Below are 20,875 nucleotides of genomic sequence, written 5' to 3' on the forward strand. Positions count from 1 at the left end.
TTTGAGATTCTGGGAAATCTATCCAAATAAAATGAGGGGATTGGAGTAGATATCCCTTTCTGGCTCTAAAATCTGTGAACAGTGAGCTGTGTACCAGTGGGCAAGTTGCAACCTCTCTAGGGGCTGTAATAATTGTTCTTCTCATCTCACAGATGAGGAAACTGAGGTTTGGAGAAGGTTATGACTTATCTATTGTCACAACAGCCTATAGTTAACAGATTTCAGGACTGAGTCTCTGTAAACTGTAACACATTGGCTATTATTAAACTCCATGAAAGCTTTAATCTGGTGCCTCCATGCCATGGAGGCAACCTTTAGTTCCTGAAGGCTGTCAGTGAAGCAGAAACTGTGAAAGGTCCTACCAAGCTGGCATGGGTTCAAGAACGATCTTGGCAACAGAAGGTATGTCTTTTGTCCAAAGACTAGCCTAGCTCATTTGGGAAAGGTTCATTACCAGAAGGAGGGTCACCATGTGATTTTTTTTCCCCCCAGCCATGAAGAATACCAACTGGGGCTTGTAGGAGACAGTCAAATCAAGAGTCTTCCAATCATCATCATTTTGATTATCAGTTTCACGAAACTGCAATTATCTATCAGTTATATGATGTCTTGTTTATGTGCTATAGAATAGTTGAGATAAAGAAAGGTGGCTATTCCCCAAGAATGACATAAAATCATCTCATAAATCTCAATTTAATTATTACAGGAAGTTGATGTCTTTTGAGACTAATTGTTTTCTTTATTTTTAAATTTTACTTTTATTGTCATGTAAAACACACTTCATATTGGTCATTGTTGTAAGTCATACATAATCAAATGTACGTACATCATCAAAACCCCCAAACAAAACCATAAATACACTGATGTGAAAGATGATCCCAACAATTTTTTTCTCTGGAGAACCAAATTATTAAAGGCAGTGTTTGAAACCAAATCACTAATATAAAACTAAAAAATGGGGGCAGCTGGGTAGCTCAGTGGATTGAGAGCCAGGCCTAGAGACAGGAGGTCCTAGGTTCAAATCCGGCCTCAGACACTTCCCAGCTGGGTGACCCTGGGCAAGTCACTTGACCCCCATTACCTACCCTTACCACTCTTCCACCTATAAGTCAATACACAGAAGTTAAGGGTTTAAAATTTTAAAAAAAGTTAAAAAAAAAAACAAACTAAAAAGTGCTATATTGTGAGGAAATGCAACCCTTTAGTCCTTGGAGAGGACAGAGATCATGGATGCAGAAAGTTTCATACACCATTTGATGCCACGTTGGTTGGTTTTGCTTCACTGGGTTTTCATTTTATTTTATTTTGTTTTGTTACAAGAGAAAGCTCACTGGACGGGAAAGGGTGATACATACTTATATATCATGGTTTTTAAGGTATTGATTAAGCTTTAATTTTTAAAAAGTATTTCATATGATCAATATACTTCCAATAATGGATGCAAGCAAATGAATAAATAAACGATTATTCTGCAGGTCACCATATTACTTACAAATGCTAGATTTGGAGTCGGGAAGATCAGGGTTCAAATTCTACCTAACTCTTACCAGATGTATAACCAAGGAGGTATTATTTAACCTCTTTTCAGCCTCTTTTTCTTCCTCTATAAAATGGGAATGGTTATGCCTGTAGTTCAAATACCTGAAAAGCAACATTGCACAAAAGGTAGGCTCAGATTCAGGAAGAAACAGACTCAAGACCAAGGTTCAAGGTGCACATTGGACTTAAATTATGACAACTCTCAGGGACTTTATATATTGCTTCCTAGAATATAACATTCGGATGTTTCTACATAATGCCATTTGCAACATTAATAAGATTAACGTCTTTTTAGGTAGAGGGGGTGGGAGGGCTTTATACCAAGGGAACCAACCCCAACAAAACAAGGAAACCAAACAGAATAGAACAAACAAAAACAAATGAACAAATAAAAACCAGTTTTATCTACCTCCCAGGAGGCTACTGGCTCACCTGAGATAATGTACACATGTGGAAAGTACTTTGCAAACTTCAAAGCATTCTATAAATGTTAATTATTATCCTTAGTATTTTTATTGTTGCAGGGGAAGTGTCAGTCATGGAAGGCTTCCTCTGAAGGCTACCTAAGTTGGGTCTTGCAGGAAAGGGGGGTGAGAGGGAGAGAAAGAGAAGAGAGAGCAAGAGAGAGAGAGCGAGAGAGATAGGGAAGAGAGAAAGAAATGGAATGAATGTGGGTATGAGACCAAAAAAAATGGCCATTTTGGCTGGCATGTAGAATAAATGAAAGGATGAACTTTAAAGCTGCTTTTTAAAGAAGCCTTAAACTGCTTTTATCACCCAGACAAATAAACCATAAGCTATGCTATGAGGAAATTAGACATGAAAGCAGGAAAGCTCAACCAATATGGACTGAAGAACTCGCTTCTTTATTTAGTGAATATAATGGGAATTATTTTTAAAAAATAAAAACAAAACTCGAATATCTAAACCAAGCCCTTTATTTTTCAATTTTAAAATTGAAAAACAACTAAATTGGGTTTGATTCTGTTAATTATGTTCCAATACTGTCACCGTTTCAATGTTCAAAGACAAGAATAAACATTATGTAATTATTTCCAAGCTCCCCTTCTCTGATCCTAATGGGGAGACTTCAAAAGCTAAGCAGAAGCCTCTGTAGGAAAGAAATCTGCAACTCAACAGATGCACCCACAGAGATATGGCAAGATGCACCTTCCCTGGTTTTTGGTAATCATTTCCTTTTATTATTCCTCTGCTTATGAGTGCTTGTCTACCCAGAGAAAAGCCTGGAGAAGTTAATAGGCCCCTTACTATGTCTTGGGCTGCCTGAATTGATTCCTGTGTAGAAAGTCATCTTGCCACCACATCTGGCTTTTTCACACCCGTTTCCAGAACCCTCCTGCAGTGAAATGGCCCCTGGGCAACTCTTGTTTCCAGCAGATCAGCCAGTGACCTAATCAATAGGGTTCAAAATAAGACAATCCCTACATTCAAAAGCCAAGCAAAAAATGAGGGAGAGAGGGGGAGTCTAAGCTTCTTTGTGGCTTGCTATTTACCTGTCAATGCCACAGTTGGCCCAGCAGGGGAGGTTTTTCAAAGTTCTCCGATGACTTCTACGGATCCCATTACCAGCAAATGATGCAAAATAAACATATTTGCTCAAGACTATTTTCAATTTCATAAGGAAAATTTTTTCTTAGTTCTAATTAAATGGAAAAAAAAAAACTTGTATAAGCACACACCTGTGTGACCCAAAAGAAGCGTCGATGAATCAATGTCATGTGAGTTGTTGAACTATGTAACCTGTATTTAATTATCAGAAGTTTGGCCCAAAGGAGATGAATTTTTTTAGGTCAAAGAAATCCATGAAAATACTTACTACAGAATGAAGGGGTTTCAGCTTGAAGTAGTACTGTTGAAGTCATAGGATCTCAGGTTCAAATCCCACCACCAATACTCACTAGCTGCATTACTCTGGGCAAGTCACTTAACTTCTGAGAATTAGTTCCCTCATCTGGAAAAGGAGAGGTTGGCCCAGCAGGTCTCTAAATTCCCTTCCAACTCTAATTCCTGCTGAATATTCTTGCTGTGTTAAGGCAAAATAAGGCCCTTCCATTGTTAAATGTTCTGAGACTTGTAAGTGCCTCGTTTCATCTCAAAATTGAACCTGAACTAAAGATGCTGGCTATAGAGTCATACCTATAAATAATGGCGCTTAATAAAAGCAAATAAATAAATAAATGCTACTTAACTGAATATTAAAATAAAATAAATGTTGAACGACTCGCAAACTATATCAATTTTTAAGTTTTATGACTTGCTAGCTAGTCACATATTTTGTGTTCAAAATAAATATAGCCATACCATTCACTCCCTCCAAAATCCTACAGAAGCTGTAATTGATTGCACTGTAGCTGAAAAACAGAAGAAAGGACTTAAAATTAGCCTTTGAGGCTGTTTTCTAGCCACCCACTTAAAAACACATAGCAGTGCAAATGCCCAATGTCAAATAATTACAAAATTTGGTTGCATCTTGCACTGATGCTCCTTTCTCCTCAAAAGAAACTGCTTCCCTGTAATATTTTAAAAGCTGTGCCAGGATTCCAGCAATCAGCATCTTTGACAAAGCTGTTTTCTGCAACATAAGCAGAATGGGCTTTGAAAGTACTCACTGAAAGTCATTAGACACAATATCTGGCACCCAGACAACACAAAACTCAATATGCAAAATGACTGAACTTTTCGCCCCCATTTACCACAAACCAGTTGGGAATGATTTCCCTTTCAGGAACAAAGTGGAACTGTTGAGGATATATATATGGTGGGTGCAAGCTCCCACCTGTTAAGGAGCCTCTGGGAATTAATGTAGGAGCTCAAGTGTTTACTGAATGAATGAATGAATGAATGAATGAATGAATGAATGAAATGAAATGAAACTGGCATACCATGTGGCTTTCCCAGAGAAGGGTAAAGACAGAGTCCAGGTGACTAAGTCCTTTTCCCCATGATTGAGCCAGCAATCTCTCCACTGTATCAGGATGGCTCTTTGTTCCAAAGAGTATAGAAGAATGATCCAATCTGGTACATTATTTAAGACTTCCAAGATCCATTTTCTCATTTTATTTCCAGTTCCAAAAACTAACTTGACACCGAGTGATGGTCACTGGGTCAAAGGATCACAGATTTAGAATCAGAAGGTACTTTCCAGACCATTTAGTCCAATCCCTCATTTTATTGATGAGAATCTGGTCTCCCTTACTTGAGAAATAAATTGCTAAAGGTCAGAGATTGGAAGTTGAAAAGAAACACAGATTGGGCAAATGGATATGGCACCTTCTCTCTCTCTCTGTCTCCCTCTGTCTCTGTCTCTCTGGATATGGTGCCTTCTTTCTCTATCTTTCTGTCTCCTCCCTCTCTCTACATCCCTCCCTCTTTCTCTCTTTCTCTCTCTCTCAATCTCTCTCTCTCTCACCTTCTCTGTCTCCCTCCCTCTCTTTGTCTCTTTCCCTCTGCCTCTCTCTCTTTTCTCACTTCCATATCTCTCTCTCTCTCTCTCTCTCTCTCTCTCTCTCTCTCTCTCACACACACATTCTTGTATATGTGTACGCATGTGTGCATGGCTGACTCTCCAACTAAATTTGTTATAGAAGCAGAGAGAGGGAACAAAAAAGGTAGAAAGTGGGTCTTGGAGCCACTGGGTACAAATCAAGTCTCTGGCACTTACTGGTTAGAATGATGGTGGTCAAATTACATTACCTCTTAGATTTCAAGGCAACTCTCAAGACTAGAAAAAGAATCAGTCAAGACTGGCAGAAAGCATTTTCCTCAATAGGAAAATGAAAACAACGAAATCACACTTCTAGTCTCAAGACTCCTCATTTGAGTAGAAAGGTTATAGAGATGATAGTGCATGAGAAACAATGTTAAGAATGCTGGCTTTGGAGTCAAAGGATTTAAGTTCAAATTCCAGTTCTGCCATAAGTAACTCTGTGCCCATACATGAATCATTTAATCTCTTGGGGGCCGGAGTTTCCTTTTCTATGAAAGGAAATGATTGGTCTAAATATGAAGTATCAAATTCAGGGTCCACTTCTAAACCAGATTGAAATGTAATTAGGAAATGTTTTTAAAATAATTAAAAATACAATACAACATAGATGATATTAATTTATGGTTTTCTAAATCAATATACCCTGCAGAAATGTGGTTCTATTTGAGTTTGAAAACTACTGATGACCTCTAAAGATCCATCTATAGATTAGTAATCTTATGATATCTATCGCTGACAGAACAAAGAATAGTTTATAACCCTGCATTTATTTTTCATTTTGTTCCACTGATTTTTCCCCCCAGGGTCTGTCTACTCTAGAGGACGGAAATAGAGAAAATGACATTTTCTAAGCCTACTAAATAGAAAGGAAGGGGAAAGTAAAGGGGGGAAGCATATGAAAGCCAGAGGTCAGAACATTATTAAATTTACCAGAGTTTGCAATTTTAAAGGACCTTGTTCCTCACAACAACTCTACGATGAAGTAAAGATTCACATTTTTATCCTCATTTACTGACGAGAAAACAGAGACTCAAAGTTTCCCCAGTTTACACAAAGACTCAACAGTAAGTAGAAGAAGTAAGAGGTGAATCAAGGTCATAGGATTTCCTAATCCAGGTCTTTTTTCATCTGCCAATAGCACCTTTTATCATTGATCACCATCTTCCAAAAGGCAGGACACGTGGCCTCAAGACTCTTCTCATTACGCACAACTAGGATTCCTAATGGCCTCTGCATTTTGTAAGAGGAAATGGAGGAGTATTCTTGATAATATTATGTGTGGAACGAAAAACCAGACAGATGATTACAGAAGCTCCATGTGTAGTCACAGAGTAACCTATTTGCACAATGACATACTTGAAGCTTTTTAACTCAGAGGCATAATTCAACACCTTAGGAAAAGTTTTTAAGTTGAAAAACCTGGCATTGGACCCACCTTGCCACCTACGTGTGCCCACATCAAACAGCATTTTCATAGTACTTTATTGACAGATTTTATTGACTCTCTTCTTCACCATCACTGACAAAACACATGACTTAGCCCTTGGGTGCATCCATTATTTTACTTATTCAGCCTTCATAATCACCTTCATTTCTCCATTCCTAACGTCCTCAACCCTTCTCTGAAGCCCAAAGCTCCTTTCCACCCCACAAAAATGTATTCATCCATCCGAGTACGCAAGGAAAACTTTAGCAGCAATCTTACAGTTTCATTATGTTATTATCGATATCGCTATTAGTTGGCGATGCGTAGATGTAAGAAGGTATGGTTTAGAAGTCTACGTGCCCAAGTTAGAAAGGGAGAAAAACACAAGGAGAGCAGAGGGACCATGGGGCAAAATACATTCTACAAGTAGGCATTTACGTGAAGTAAACGGACATCTTTAACTTTTGTGGGCATCATCTTTCTTAACTGGAGTCCGGTCACTGACCTTCCCCCAACACTACCCCCACCCATTACTCAAAAAGTAATGTGCATGCTGATTTTAAGAGGAGCCACTTTTAAGCAAATAGCAAGCCATCGATTAAAACTGCTGACATATTTAGTATAAACCCAAGGGAATCAGGATGTACGCATGTGCTCAATTTAACCCAGGAAACCGACAATCTCAATACTTCTCTGAATCTCTAGGGGTAATCATTTATTTGAAATTTTCTGGGATTCATTAATAAAGACAAAAGCAATTCTGAAAATTAGAAACAGGTCCTTCGAATCTGAAGGGTTTTTTTTCTTAAGAGTTGAACATTTTCTCCAAATGATGTGATTAAAAATTCAAGTTCTGAAGTTAGTCTAAAGAAAAGTTTAAATTTTCTATATAAACAGAAATCAAACCTGAGTTCTATAATAGAATCAGAAGAAATACATTTTTTATAAGAGATAGGAGTGTGTGTGTGTGTGTGTGTCCCTACCTCATTTCATGGACAAGGAAAACTTTCAACAAAGATATGGTCCAAGACACTCAGCAATGCAACAGCAACTGAATTTTGGATTCTCCTGCTCAATCTATCAATCCAAACAAATTATGTATCTTTTAGAAAAGGGACTGTGCAAAAATAAAAGGCATTTGTGTTACTGTCTATTAAGAGGCTATTTGGGGGGGGGGGGAGTAGTTTATCTGCTTCAAGGTAAAAGTAGTTTATCTACTTTAGGGCTAAAAAACCTTTATCTATGGAAGTTGAGAAAGTGACAGAGTAGTTTATCTACTTTAAGGTTAAAAAAAATTCTATACTTAGATCTTCAATAGCACATGCATCTCAACCTCACTCCATGATACACATGCAATGGGAGGCTCAAGACACCAAACAGCACCATCTTGAAAGTTGGCTGAGAACTAAGAAAAGGATAATGAGTTCATAGGGTTTGACACTTAGTATAAGCACAAGATAAATGTTAGCTGTTATTATTATTGTTCCTGAAGGTGCATCACACGTTGCTGAAGGTGGAGATCATCTTGCAATGTCCTGATCCCAGATGTCTGTTCTCCATCAACCAAGGGGTTCCCAACACATGTTGCTGAATGATGAGTCCATATTTCCCTTCACATAAACTTTGTGTCTGTTTAGTTTGTAGTATCATTATTGGCCCTCTCCCTTTTGCAATCATCTTCCCCATCCAAACACCTGATCAGAGCCAAATGAGATAACAATTGCTGGATTTTTTTCTTTCCATTAAAGATTCAAAATATCAAGACCCACCCCTATTCCTCAAAAACAAAAAATTGAAAGCAGTGATACAGCTCAAGAGCCATCTGCATGAAGCCTCTCTTGATCCCCTCAACCTCCAGGGTCCTCCCTAACAAACTACTTTAATTATTTTAACTACTTTGTATATATCTGTAGCTATTAGTTTATATTTATACCTGTAATTAATTAATTACATTATTTAAATTCTATTTTTGTCCAGGCACTCATCCTCCTCCTTAGAACATAAGCGCACTGAGAGCAGGGACTCTTTCACCTTTTGTATTTGTAAATGCTTAATCAATGAGGTCTGGATGATTGAATGATTGATGGGTTGAGTTCAGGGTACAGTTACAAGTTGAATATGGCTAGAATGTAAAGTATGTGAAAGGAAATAATATTAAATGTGACTGGAAAAGCAGCTGAGAGTTTAGACTGAGGGGAGCTTCAAATTTTGCATTTCATGGTAAAGGAAAGAGGGAACCAATGAGAGGTTGAAAGCAGAATGCTACTGAGGATGGTTATTTTTGGCAGCTGGGGTCAGGACCAATTTGAAAGAAAATGACTTGAGAGTATGGAGAAACGGATGTAAGGTGTGACGAGGACTTCCCCAGGCAGGGTGACAAAGTGAATGCAGAGAAGGGAAGAAATGGGAGAGAAATAGGCTCGATGGGGCTTTGACAACTGGCTAGACCTCAAAGCAGAAGGGATAGGGGAGAGTCAGAGATACTGAGGTCTGGATTCTGGATAATGGGATGATGCTGATGCCATGAACAGAAATAGGAAAGACCTAAGGCCAAAATAGTTAAGAATGGACTCAAGAATTTAAAATCTTGAAAAAAAAATCCACAATGCTTAAAAAAGAATAAGGACATTAGGTATAAACGTGAGGTCTATGTTATAAATAGAAAATTATTTTCAGTAGATTTAATGTTAAGATTCAAGTTTAATTTTATTCTGAATGCATTAACATTCTGCTAATTGCATGAAAACTTGGAAATTTTTCACACTTCCCACAAGTCTTCAACTTCTCAATGAGGTCACCTTAAAAAAAAAAAAGTCTTCTGGTTTCTAAACTCTAAAAAATGTAATTAACATTACTGTATCCCAGTAAAAATTTAGGTTGACAACTCTATCCAAATCATTCAGCTGATCTTTTTCCCATTCAAGAAAAGCTACTTTTATCTGATCAACAGATTTAAAAGAAAAGAAAAGGAAAATGGAAAATGTCATTTACCAGATATAATTTAAATGCTACAGGATTGAGAATGTAATGGTACATCATCCTTAAAAACCTATTTTAAAGTAATTTGAAGTTAGTCCATTGTCCAAAAATATGCTTGTGACCTAGAAATTATCTTCAGCCTGAGATAACAAAGAAAACACACAATCCAAATATAACAGTAGGTACAGAATGCCTTTACAACATAAACAAAAACTGGGAGGGAACATCTAACCTAGGTGTGTCTGTATAGAATAAGTTGCCTCCACAACTGGCTGTATACTATAGATAAAAATAATTCCATAATACATTTCCTTGGGTTTAATATAATCTCCCACTTTGGAGAATTAGTTTATTTAAATTTTTTCAGGCAGGGCCATGCATCATAATGAAGAGTAGTCTTAAAAGATGGGCAAGTTTCACTCAAAATAATAACTGTTCCTTCTTTTAGCTGGTGGGAGCTAACCACAAACTAAGATGCTTTTTGTTTATTAAACTCTATGATCCTCTATTTCTGAAATCTCTGGAATCAAGATTATTTTAGTCTGTCAACAAAGTTAGCTTTACTACTAGAAATCTCAGTTTTCTGACAGATCATGTTACTGGAAAACAGAGAGATGAATAGTAAGTAAGGAGCTGGCAGCGTTTCCAAAGTAAATTGTGGAGAGTGAAGGTCTAATCCTGGATTGGAGAACAACTGAACCTAAAGAAACGAGTATTGTTTGCCTTTCATGGACTGTTGTCTTAAACACTTTAGGAGAGAAGAAAGGGCTATCCTAAGGAATTAGATGCAAAAAAGAGCCACAATTTCACCTGAGAAGTTTAGAGACATGAGTCATTGTGAATGACTGTTCCTCCTATTAAAAATAAAATATTTAAGTTAATATCTCTGTGCTCCAGAGAAGAATAATTTTAGGTCTTCCATTTGACCATTCAAAAGAGCCATACATATATCCCACTTCTACCCCCCCCCAAAAAATTGCTGACTTTCTTCCATCGACACTGTTTGCTACCCTGGAGGAGAAGTGACAACAGCTGAACCCCAACTGTGAAAGGAGAGTCCTAGAGAATGGGGTAAAGGGCAGCAGAACTGGGTGGTAGGAAAAGACTTAGATCATCAGCCTTGACATTCTTTAAGTAATGGAAAGTGGGAATATTGACTTCAAGCATCTTCTCTGATGTTGCCAGAATAACCCCCAGCTGTTTCACAGAGCTACATAGCTAAAAACAAATCCATTTGTTTCTATTACTGCATTTGATAAAAAAAAAAAAAAAAAAATCTCTGAAAGTGATGGCAGTCATGCCACTGCACCTAGCACAATGTTTCCATGGCAACTAACTTCTTTCAGAGCATCCAATTACATAATCAGTAGTAAATAATAAAGCTGGAGAGATTTCAGACTGACTGACTGACACTCTCTCTCTCTCTCTCTCTCTCTCTCTCTCTCTCTCTCTCTCGTATCTACTGGGCAGAATTCCCAATTCTATGATCGTGGTCTTTCAGGTTTGACGTAAATATTTAATTGTTTAAATAAGCAGTCTGCCTATCTGGAAGATTACACATTCAGATGTGAAGTTGGGTGGTGGAATCTTTTCCACTGAGCACATTCTGAAATCATGGCACAAATTGGGCAAGGGCATCGCTGTACAAGTAGCCAATTTCTCCACCATCACACCCTGGTGATACCCCTTCAGGGTATATACTCTGAGAAAGAACCCTACTAGGCTATGTATAAATTTTTATTTTTTAATAAATCTTATCAGGGAAATCGAAAATAATTGGGCTATAATTCATTTAAACAACAAAGAACAAATTACACTGGGGGAAAAAATGCCATTTGCAGTCTTATGAAGCAGCACATTACAAATGAGCTCCTTTGTCAAAGCTGATAATATCTATGAGAAGAAGACAAATCAGAGAAACTAAGTCCCACTGCATCTAGACAGGTCATGATTTTAAGAAAACAGAAATTAATTGAAAGGAACACAGAAAAAAAAAAAGACCCTGAAAAGTGAAATGATCCCAAATTTCTGAGTGGGAGGATTGGGTTTTTTGTTTTTGTTGTTGTTTTCGACAATGGCCATTGGCATAGAGAATGCCTGGTGAGGAAACTGCCTGTATCAACACAGAACTGGCACTAATAGTCTCAGAGAGCTGCCTGGAACCTAATTACATAGATAGGATACTTCAGAGGCAAAACTTCAACCCAAGTCTTCCTGACCCTGAGGTTGGTTCTCCATCCAATATGGTACCCAACCTCCATCATAAATGAACTCAAATACTGACTCCTGAATAATTACACAAATACAAAGATTGAGCCTCTTTTTAGGGTGGGCAGAGAGTCCTCTGAAAAATTCCAAGAGAGATAATAATCTTCGATGAGAGCTTCCTAACCTTTGTTCTCCCTGGGAGTCAAGTAGCCTGTGGTGGTATGAGGCCATCATACCACTGCAAAAGCCACAAGGAGGGCAAAGACAGATGCCCAGCCACCATCCCCTCTTGGTACATACATGCTGGGTTTGTTTGTTGTTGAATGGATGACTGGCACAGCTGTGTCCTGAGGCACAAGGATTCCTTGAGTGGCACAGTGCAGAAACACATTTTCATGGAGAAATAATGCAATAAAGGGGGCCTAAGTTCCCAGGCTAGTTCATAAACATCTACTGAATTCATAAAATAGCAGAAACATGGAAGGAGAAAGAATTATAAAGGCACAAAAGAAGGAAGAACAGGATGAAAAAAGGAAGAAATAGAAACAAAATGAGGAAGAGCAGAAAGAACAGACCAGTGCATAGACATTAGATGAGTTCATTCAAAAGAGATGAATTTCTGGGCATGGTGGGTTAACTGAGACTCAAATTACATTAAAACACTGTGGATTTCAGACAAATTTTACCTAACCCATTTTAGTTGAAGGATTCCTGGATGGACTTTGAAAACCTTTACAAGAAGTTTCTCAACAGAAAGACCGTGCTTTTAAAAACCTACAGAACTAGAAAGGAAAATAAATGTCATTCTCAGCTTCATAGTTTTTATTAAGGCCACTAGAAAAGAAAGATCTCTATGTCCTATCAGGGCAGCTAAGTGGCACAGTGGTTAGAGTGATGAGCCTGGAGTCAGAAAGATTCAAGTTCAAGTCTGACCTCAGACACTTACTAGCAGTGTGATCTCAGGCAAGTCATTTAACTCTGGCTGCCTCAGTTTACTCATCTGGAAAATGAGCTGGAGAAGGAAATCACAAACCACTCAGTATCTTTACCCAAGAAGACCCCAAATGGGGTCATGAGGAGTCAGACACAACTGAACAACAACAAACTATGTCATATTACAAACATTCTTAATAATAATAATAATAATAATAATAATAAATATTATTCCATTAAAAGAGATAATAGTCAACTATTTCCTTAAGTAAAAGCACTACCTGCCTGATTGTCCTTTTGTTTTAGAAGACTAAAAAATGGAGAAAAGATGAAAGGAAGCAATATCCAAAGTACAAGGGAAACACACCTTCCCCAAGGTCCAGGATTGGAACCCAAATTTCTTTCCCATTAGCTCAATCCAGAGCATCAGCAGTCTGTAAACCATTTCACTCCCTCTACCCCAAAATACAAAAAAAATACAAATTTTAAAAAATCCCAAAGCCGAGTTTCAAAAAGCACCAGAAAGGAAGTGGTAGGATTTGAAAAAGAGCTCAACCAGGCCATATTAACTTTATTTTTATTTTAACCCTCAGAAGAGTTGATACAGGTGAGATAAAAGCAGCCAAGTTTCACTTTATAATGAGACTTCCTTCCTGTGAAAAGGTTGGGCTTGTGGAGCTTTATCCCCCCCCCCTTTTCAGATCTAATGTGCAGTTAATACTCAAAGTATAACTTGTTAAGCAGAATAAAGAAAACTAAGCATTGGTCCGTACCTCATCTTCTTTAAAAACAAAGTGAACTTGCCTTGGGTTCTCTAATGAGATCCTACTCTCACCATAAAACTCTTAACTTCAAGGAGGATTTTTTTCCCCCTTGGTGAAGCCATTATCACTTGGGGGAAGAGGAAAAATAAATAAATAAAAGGGTGTTCAGTTTATTCTCAGTCATTCTGCAGGGCTGCTATCTAAAGGAGAAAAAAGCTAGGGGCAAGTTTCTCCTCCAGAAAAGAGCAAGAATTGCCTTCGAGATCACAGTACAGCTCCTGCCAAAGCCAGTGCTTTTTATTCTCACTAGAGCTGATGTCTGAGTTCCTTTCTTTCTTTTTTCCCTCTCGCTCTCTGGCTTTCCTAGGAATAGAACAGAAAGCAGGAGCCGGACAGCAGCAGCTGCCAGGGAGGGGAGAAGACAGAAATACAAAAGCCCTTTCAGCAGCAAATTTCTTAACTCCCCTAACTGGGCCTCCCACCAGTATCTGTTTAAGTTCCTAGCTGCCAGGAATTCTGGGCCTGGCCTCAATAGAGGTAATTCGGTCCCACCACAGTCTACCACACTTCTAAAGGGCAGTCACCATTTAAAAAAAAAAAAAAAAAAAAAGGTCTATTTCTCCAGTTAGGTTGATATTCTTGTGTCCATGGACTTCCACTCCCGTTATAATCTTCTATCACATTCCTACAACTCTGGGATACTAAAACATTTTTTTAAGTTCTATGTTAATATAAATAAATGTCACTGGGTGGGTGATGATTTTTAACTTAAAATAAAAGCATGTCTTTCACTGGAATTATTGGTTAAAAATAAGACATTGATTAATAAAATTTTATTAGAGTTCTGGGGATTATTATTGATTACCTGCCTCAAAGAAATAACTGACAGAGAAATAATCATTTTTTGTCAAATGATACCTTCTCCAATGGGGAGGATGGGAAGGAGGAAGTTACCTGGGTATTTTAATGTAACAAACAAATAAATAAATTTTTGAAAATGCTTATGCCCTTCCTTTCTCCCCATGGATGCATTATTCAGGCTAAGAATGCAAGCTTCTTAGAAGCCGGGGCTCTTTCGTGTTGCCTTTATATCCCTGGTGCCCAGCACAAAATAGACCTTTAACAAATCAGTCCTATATGCCCTGCACTGGGCTAAGTGCTAAAGGTTCATAGAAAAGCAAAAGGCGGTCCTTGCTCTCCAGAAACTCACAATCTAATAGGGGAGGCACTTCGCCACCTACGACATCCAAAAGAGCTCTAAGCAGCACAAATGGGGGCAAACCAATAGGGGAAGGCACTAAAATTAAGGAGGATCAGGAAATGAAGGAGGCATTTTGTTATTGTAGCTGGAACCTGAAGGAGGTTTGGGGAGTCACTAAGCAGAGATGAGGAGAGCTAGTGAAAATGCACAGTCAGGAGATTTAAGAATCATGTTTGAGGGCGGCCAGGAAACCAGTGTTACTGGATCTCAGAGTCCAAAGGGATCAGGGGAGGGAAAGAAGACTGAAAAGACAGTTAGGAGCCAGGGTAATGAAAGGCTTTGAATGCCAAAAAAATTTTGTATTATTCTTATCAATATTGTGTTGATATTATTTTATTAACAATATTATAAATATTATAATAGAATAATACTGGTTTATTAATATTTATCAGCTTATTTGGTGGTGTTTTATTAATTTACAGGTAAAATTTCATTAATGATGGTGGTATTTTATGAATTTATTAGTAATATTTTATTACTGTTAGTGGCATTTTATTAATTTAATATATTTTACTAATTATATGTTATTGATGTATCGGTAATATTTATTAATTTATTCACAATAGTTTATTGAATTATTAATTATATTTTATTAAATTATTTCTAATATTTTTGTAAATTTGCCCAGGAGATGATAGGGGGCCCCTGGAGTGTATACTGGAGGTGAAGTGGTCAGAACTGCCCATAGGAAGATCACTTTGACAGATGAGCAGGGATACCTTAAGGCAGGGAAGATCAACCATAGGCTGTAGCAACGGTCCAAGCCTAAGGCGATGAGAACCTGCCCCAAGATGGTGCCAGTGTCAGAGGAGAGAAGGGAATGTGTGCAAAAGATATTGGTAAATCAGGGCCATCTGGGTGGCTCAGTGGATAAAGCCTACAGACCCAAGGTCCTAGGTTCAAATCTGACACTTTTCTAGCTATGTGACTCAGGGCAAGTCACTTACCCCCACTCTTCTGCCTTGGAATCTTTATTTCTTAATGATTCTAAGAAAGAATGAAAGAATTAAAAAAAAAAAAGAAAATAAGACTGGAAAATGGATAAGCCTTGGCTTGAATTGAACTGAATCCCCCAGATGCATATCCCCATATCATTTCCACAAAATGACCCTGTATTTCTTTTTATGTGTGTTTTCTCTTTAGATAGATTACATGTTCCCTGAGGGAAAGAAGTTTCATTTGTCTTAAAACCCCAGAGCTGGAAACACACAACAGTGGCTGATCAATACATGCTTGCTTAACTGATTGAAGTCTATTTCGCTGAAACGTCCCTCCTATTTCTGAGAAATTATTTAGTTAAAAAGAGAAAAGCAGAGGGGATTGTATGCTGTATAATGAACAACAAGGACACATAACCATTCACTAAACCCACTTTGCTGCCATTTATTCCCCAAATGTATACCAGTTGCTGGCTCTGTTGAGCCTCCCTCTGAAGTTCACTTTGAAGTGCTCCTGAATGAACTTGAAATGAGAGAAGACCAAAAACCTAAATAGGAAAACTCTCATGTTTTAAAGATCCTTCATTTACGTTTTTAAAAAAATCCACTTTATAAAATTGACAATAGAGTTTTTAAAAAGAGAAAGAGCGAAAGGGGGTGGAACTTAATTACAGCTCTGAAGACGGGCTCTTCAGTGGGAGTGAATATCATCTCATTCAAAGTTTGACTGTCCAAACAAGACTACTGGTGACACCCCATTCTCCCAAACTTCCGATGGCAAGGAAAGTGATCGTGTGGGCACAGATCTGTACGAACAGCTCCTAATGCTCACAGGCCACTACAAGGTATAAAAATAAATCAGAGATTGGGGATAATCATTTGAGTCAAAAAAGTCTGTCCTGTCTATGCTCTAATTAGAAGATACTCCCTCCCTGGGAGACTAATTAGGTTTTTGTTTTCTTTTTTTCTAATGTGCAAAATCTTGAGCTAATGGGATACTTCCTTTTTGGCTATGTGTTTCTGGAACTCAGTGCAATCTCTCTTTCCTCATCTCTGCTGCCTGGATTCCTTCAAGTCCTGGCTAAAATTCTACCCATCTTTCCTGGTGCCTTCCCTCTGTTAACCATCCTGTAGCTGGATATTTCTTCTTTGTATACAGCTGTTTGCATGTTGCCTTTCCCATAAGGCTGAGAGTTTCTTGAGGGCAAGCCTTGTCTTTTCTTTTGTTTTTTAATTTTAGATTTTTCTTTTAAATTATAAAATTTCTATTAAATTCTCCAGCCCTCCTTCAGACACTTCCTGGCTGTGTGACCCTGGGCAAGTCATTGCCCTCATTGCCCATCCCTTCCCACTCTTCTGCCTTGGAACCAATACACAGTACTGATTCTTTTTTTTTTTTTTTTAACCCCTACCTTCTGTGTTGGAGTCAATACTGTGTATTGGCTCCAAGGCAGAAGAATGGTAAGGGTAGGTAATGGGGGTCAAGTGACTTGCCTAGGGTCACACAGCTAGAAGTGTCTGAGGTCAAATTTGAACCTAGGACCTGCCGTCTCTAGGCCTGGCTCTCAATCCACTGAGCTACCCAGCTGCCCCCCACAGTATTGATTCTAAGACAGAAGGTAACAATTTGAAAAAAAAATTCCCCAGCCCTTAGGTGCCCTGCCTCTGGCACATAGTAGGAGCTTAATAAAATGGTTGTTGATTCAGGAAAAAAAAAGCACTTGCTGGTGAAGGGGTGGGGGCAGCTTTTGAAACAAGATACTTAAGATTTAAGAGGAAGGAAAGGGAATTTACAAGTATACACTAGACTTAAACTTCTCAGGCCATTGTTGATTTTCTTCCGTTTTTACTATGTACATAAATGCTCTAGATATATATGATATATTCATGTTATATATATATGTTACTGTATTACATAACTTTGTTACTAAGTTACTGTGATGCGATTGATTAATTAGTTGATAAAGATGTATTAAGCACCTACTATGTGTTGGGCATCATGCTAGGTGTCAGGGAGAGAAAGATAATCAATGTACACATAAAATCCAGTGGAATTGCTCGTTGGCTCCGGGAGTGGGGAAGGAGAAGGGAGGGAAAGAGCATGAATCATGTAACCATGGAAAAAGATTCTAAGCTAATTAATTAAATAAAAAAATAAATGAAAATAAAGATAATCAGTGTCTACATGGAGGAAATGTTTTGTGCTAATCGTCCCTTTTCTTGAACTTATCCTATTTTGGCAAGAGTTCCATAAACCTGGAGTTTATGAACTTGTTTTTAAAAAGCATGGATAACTGTATTTCAATGCCACTGCTTTCCTTTGAAATCTTACACGTTTTATGAACTTAAAAGTATTGTTCTGACGAGTCCACTAGACTGCCAGAGGGGTCGGGGACACACACAAAGGTTAAGAACTCTTGTTTTAAAGCACTAGCCAAAGGGCAGAGGCCAAATATATCTTCGCTGACATGCTTATTTCCAAGGTCAAAGCAGTTCTGATGAGGCTCGTTAGTGGCGACGTCTCCCCACTCTCTGAATTTTAGGTCAGATGTTTTGAAACCCCATATTTTCAAATAACCAAAGAATATTTGAGGTCGAAAGGAGGGCATTCAAGAGAAGATCGAATCTAGGCAGAGTCAGCAACAAACATTCTAACCGAGAGACTGAATCTGACAAGAGACCGGAAAAATTCAATTCATACTAGATTTGGTTTTGCATTTTTTTTCCTAGCACCCTCTTCTTCCTTTGCTTCCTCTGGCCCTGAATTCTATATAGTAATATAGTAACACATATATAACAAAGTATATAACATAAATGTATAACATATATCTAGAACATTTGTGTACGTAGTAAAAACAGAAGAAATTAAGTAGAAAACCTTCTACTCAACTATATGAAAACAGAAACGAGAGTCAGGCATATACCCCAAAATCACAAAGGTGATTCTATGGTGGGCAATATGGATGAAAAACCTCTGCCTCTGCCTTTAGGAGACTTTTTTCTCCTTTGCCACTCATTTTTTTCACGTATAAAATAAATGGGTTAGGCTGGATGAAGTCTTTTCCAGGTCTAAAGTCACAACCCTGTAACAGGGAATAAGAACGGGGCCTGGGTTTTTATTAGCATTTTTTAAAAAATCCAGAAATGCCCTTTATCAATAGAAATTGGAATATTTTCTGCAACTTTACAGTTTTACTTATTACTGTCTTCATGACCCAACTGGGGTTTCCTTGGCAAAGATGTTGCATTTCCTTCTCTACTTCATTTTAAAGATGAAGAAATGGAAGCAAACAAGATTAGGTGACTTGCCCAGATTCACCCAGCTAGCAAGTATTCTTGCAAAGTAGATGACTTTTATAGTCTTACAAAGTAGCCTAAAACAATGAGACTTGCCCAAGGTCTCTCACTTCCAGTATATGTCAGAAGTAGGACTGGAACTTAGGTCTCAGTTTCAAGGCTAGCTCTGATTTCTCCATGCTCCTGACTCTCATTAACCTATAAAGAGCTTCCTCTAAAACTTCAACACATGAATTTTTTTTTTTTTACTGATCACCATATAAAGATCCTTCCCTTGTATGAACCTTTGCAAATTGGGCATAAGTATAGTTTTTCAAATCCAATACGACTATTTCAGGCTACATCATGGTATTTTAAAAACCACCGATTTGGTTCTTGTTGTTGTTTTGGAGTTGACTTTTATGTTTGTTTCTTTGCAGTAAGAACTTCTCGGTCCCTTCAATTTATACAAGAAAAGTAGCAGTTCTAAATTATCCTTTATAGAACAGCAATAAAAATACTCCAAGCTTGAAAGAGCAAACTGAAAAGACGTTACTTGTGTAATTTAAACTGCTTAGAAAACCCAAATTAGGTCTTGATTCTATTTTTTACTTAGCTCTTAACTTTGGCCAAGCTCTTTAAAGGCTTTCAATACTAATTCTGGAACTAGTATTATATAAAGATGCATTAAAGCCCTCAGACATTTTTTTATAAAGAAAGGGAAAACACATAAGTCGGAAATAATTGTCCTTATGAAAAAAAAACCACAGTAAGAGCCAAGTTAAAATTGTGGTCCTTTCCTGGGAATTTTGGGGGTGTTTTCTATTTTAATGTTCCTCTTGCAAAACCATTGCCAGTTTTAAATATGCTATTCATATCAGCAGGTATAAATATTGTGCAAGTGAGCTTGTTTTTTCAGTTATTTATCTAATCATGTTAGGTAGCTCTTTTACTCGGGCATCATGGGGGGGATTGAAGCTATCTATATAGTCTGAAAAAATTTGACCTGTTAGAAAAAGGATATTTTGCTGAGTAAAATCTAATCAAAATACAGTGGAAACCATTAGAACGCTCATGCCAGAGAAAAAGATAAACACTTTTTAGATTCTGCTAAGATGTATTATGTCACTATATGCATTGGGAGAAGGGGAGGAAAAGGTTTCATCTATCATCCAAATGATGCCAAAATGCCCCTTTCAGAATGGGAAAATGTATAAAGATAGCATCTAAAGTGGAAATTTATAAATGCAGACCGATCCAAAGCAATAAGCTGTGGCCTGAGATAACAAAACTCCCTCCCATAATTTATTATATTATATTGTTAATTTGTTATATTATATTATTAATATAAATTCAGAAGTTCTTCTGAATCCTAAAAATTCAAAGCCAGTCTGTATGGCACACACTACAAACTTATCACCAAGCCATTCACATAGTTTATTCTGCAGAACCTTAATGTGGGTCAAAAAGTAATTAAACTAGTTCACTTTGGGGCCCTTTGAAGGAAAACCCAATTTGGATGGGCCACTGAAAACCACGAAGGCTACAGTGAATAATTCTGCATTTGTGTTTTTGGTGAGTATGGAACTTTTCACTCAGATGTATCACTGTTATTGCTGTTAAATCATTTTTCAGTCATGACTAACTCTCCATGATTCCCTTTCTTAGCAGATACTAGAGTGGTGTGCCATTTTCTTCTCCAAGTCAATTTACAGATGAGGAACTAGGGCAAAGAGGGTTAAGAGACTTCCCCAAGGTAACAGTTGTAAATGGCTAAGGGTGGATCTGAACTCACAAAGCTGAATCTTCCTATCTCCAGGCCCAACCCACTGTATCATCTAGCTGCCCCTCTCTGCCTTATAGCAAAGCTAAAAAAAAAACAAAAACAAAAACCCTATCCTGATATGACTGAAAAAACTTTGGAAGTCCATCTTAAACTTATCAGTGTCATAAATAATATCATCTCTGATGCTCTGATAATTATACGTGAAAGTTGTTTTAAAAATGTCACAATTTTCCCTACTTGGTTTATTTTATATGCCA

The 20,875-nt window shown here is 37.7% G+C and overlaps 1 protein-coding gene across 1 annotated transcript in view; it reads right to left on the reverse strand.

The window, feature by feature from the left end:
- Positions 1–20,875, reverse strand: part of FAT1 (FAT atypical cadherin 1) — a 139,184-nt gene that overhangs the window by 114,555 nt on the left and 3,754 nt on the right. The gene's annotated exons all lie outside the window — the stretch shown is intronic.

Source organism: Gracilinanus agilis, chromosome 6 (genome assembly GCF_016433145.1).
Source record: "Gracilinanus agilis isolate LMUSP501 chromosome 6, AgileGrace, whole genome shotgun sequence".
In the NCBI taxonomy this organism is placed as follows: domain Eukaryota; kingdom Metazoa; phylum Chordata; class Mammalia; order Didelphimorphia; family Didelphidae; genus Gracilinanus; species Gracilinanus agilis.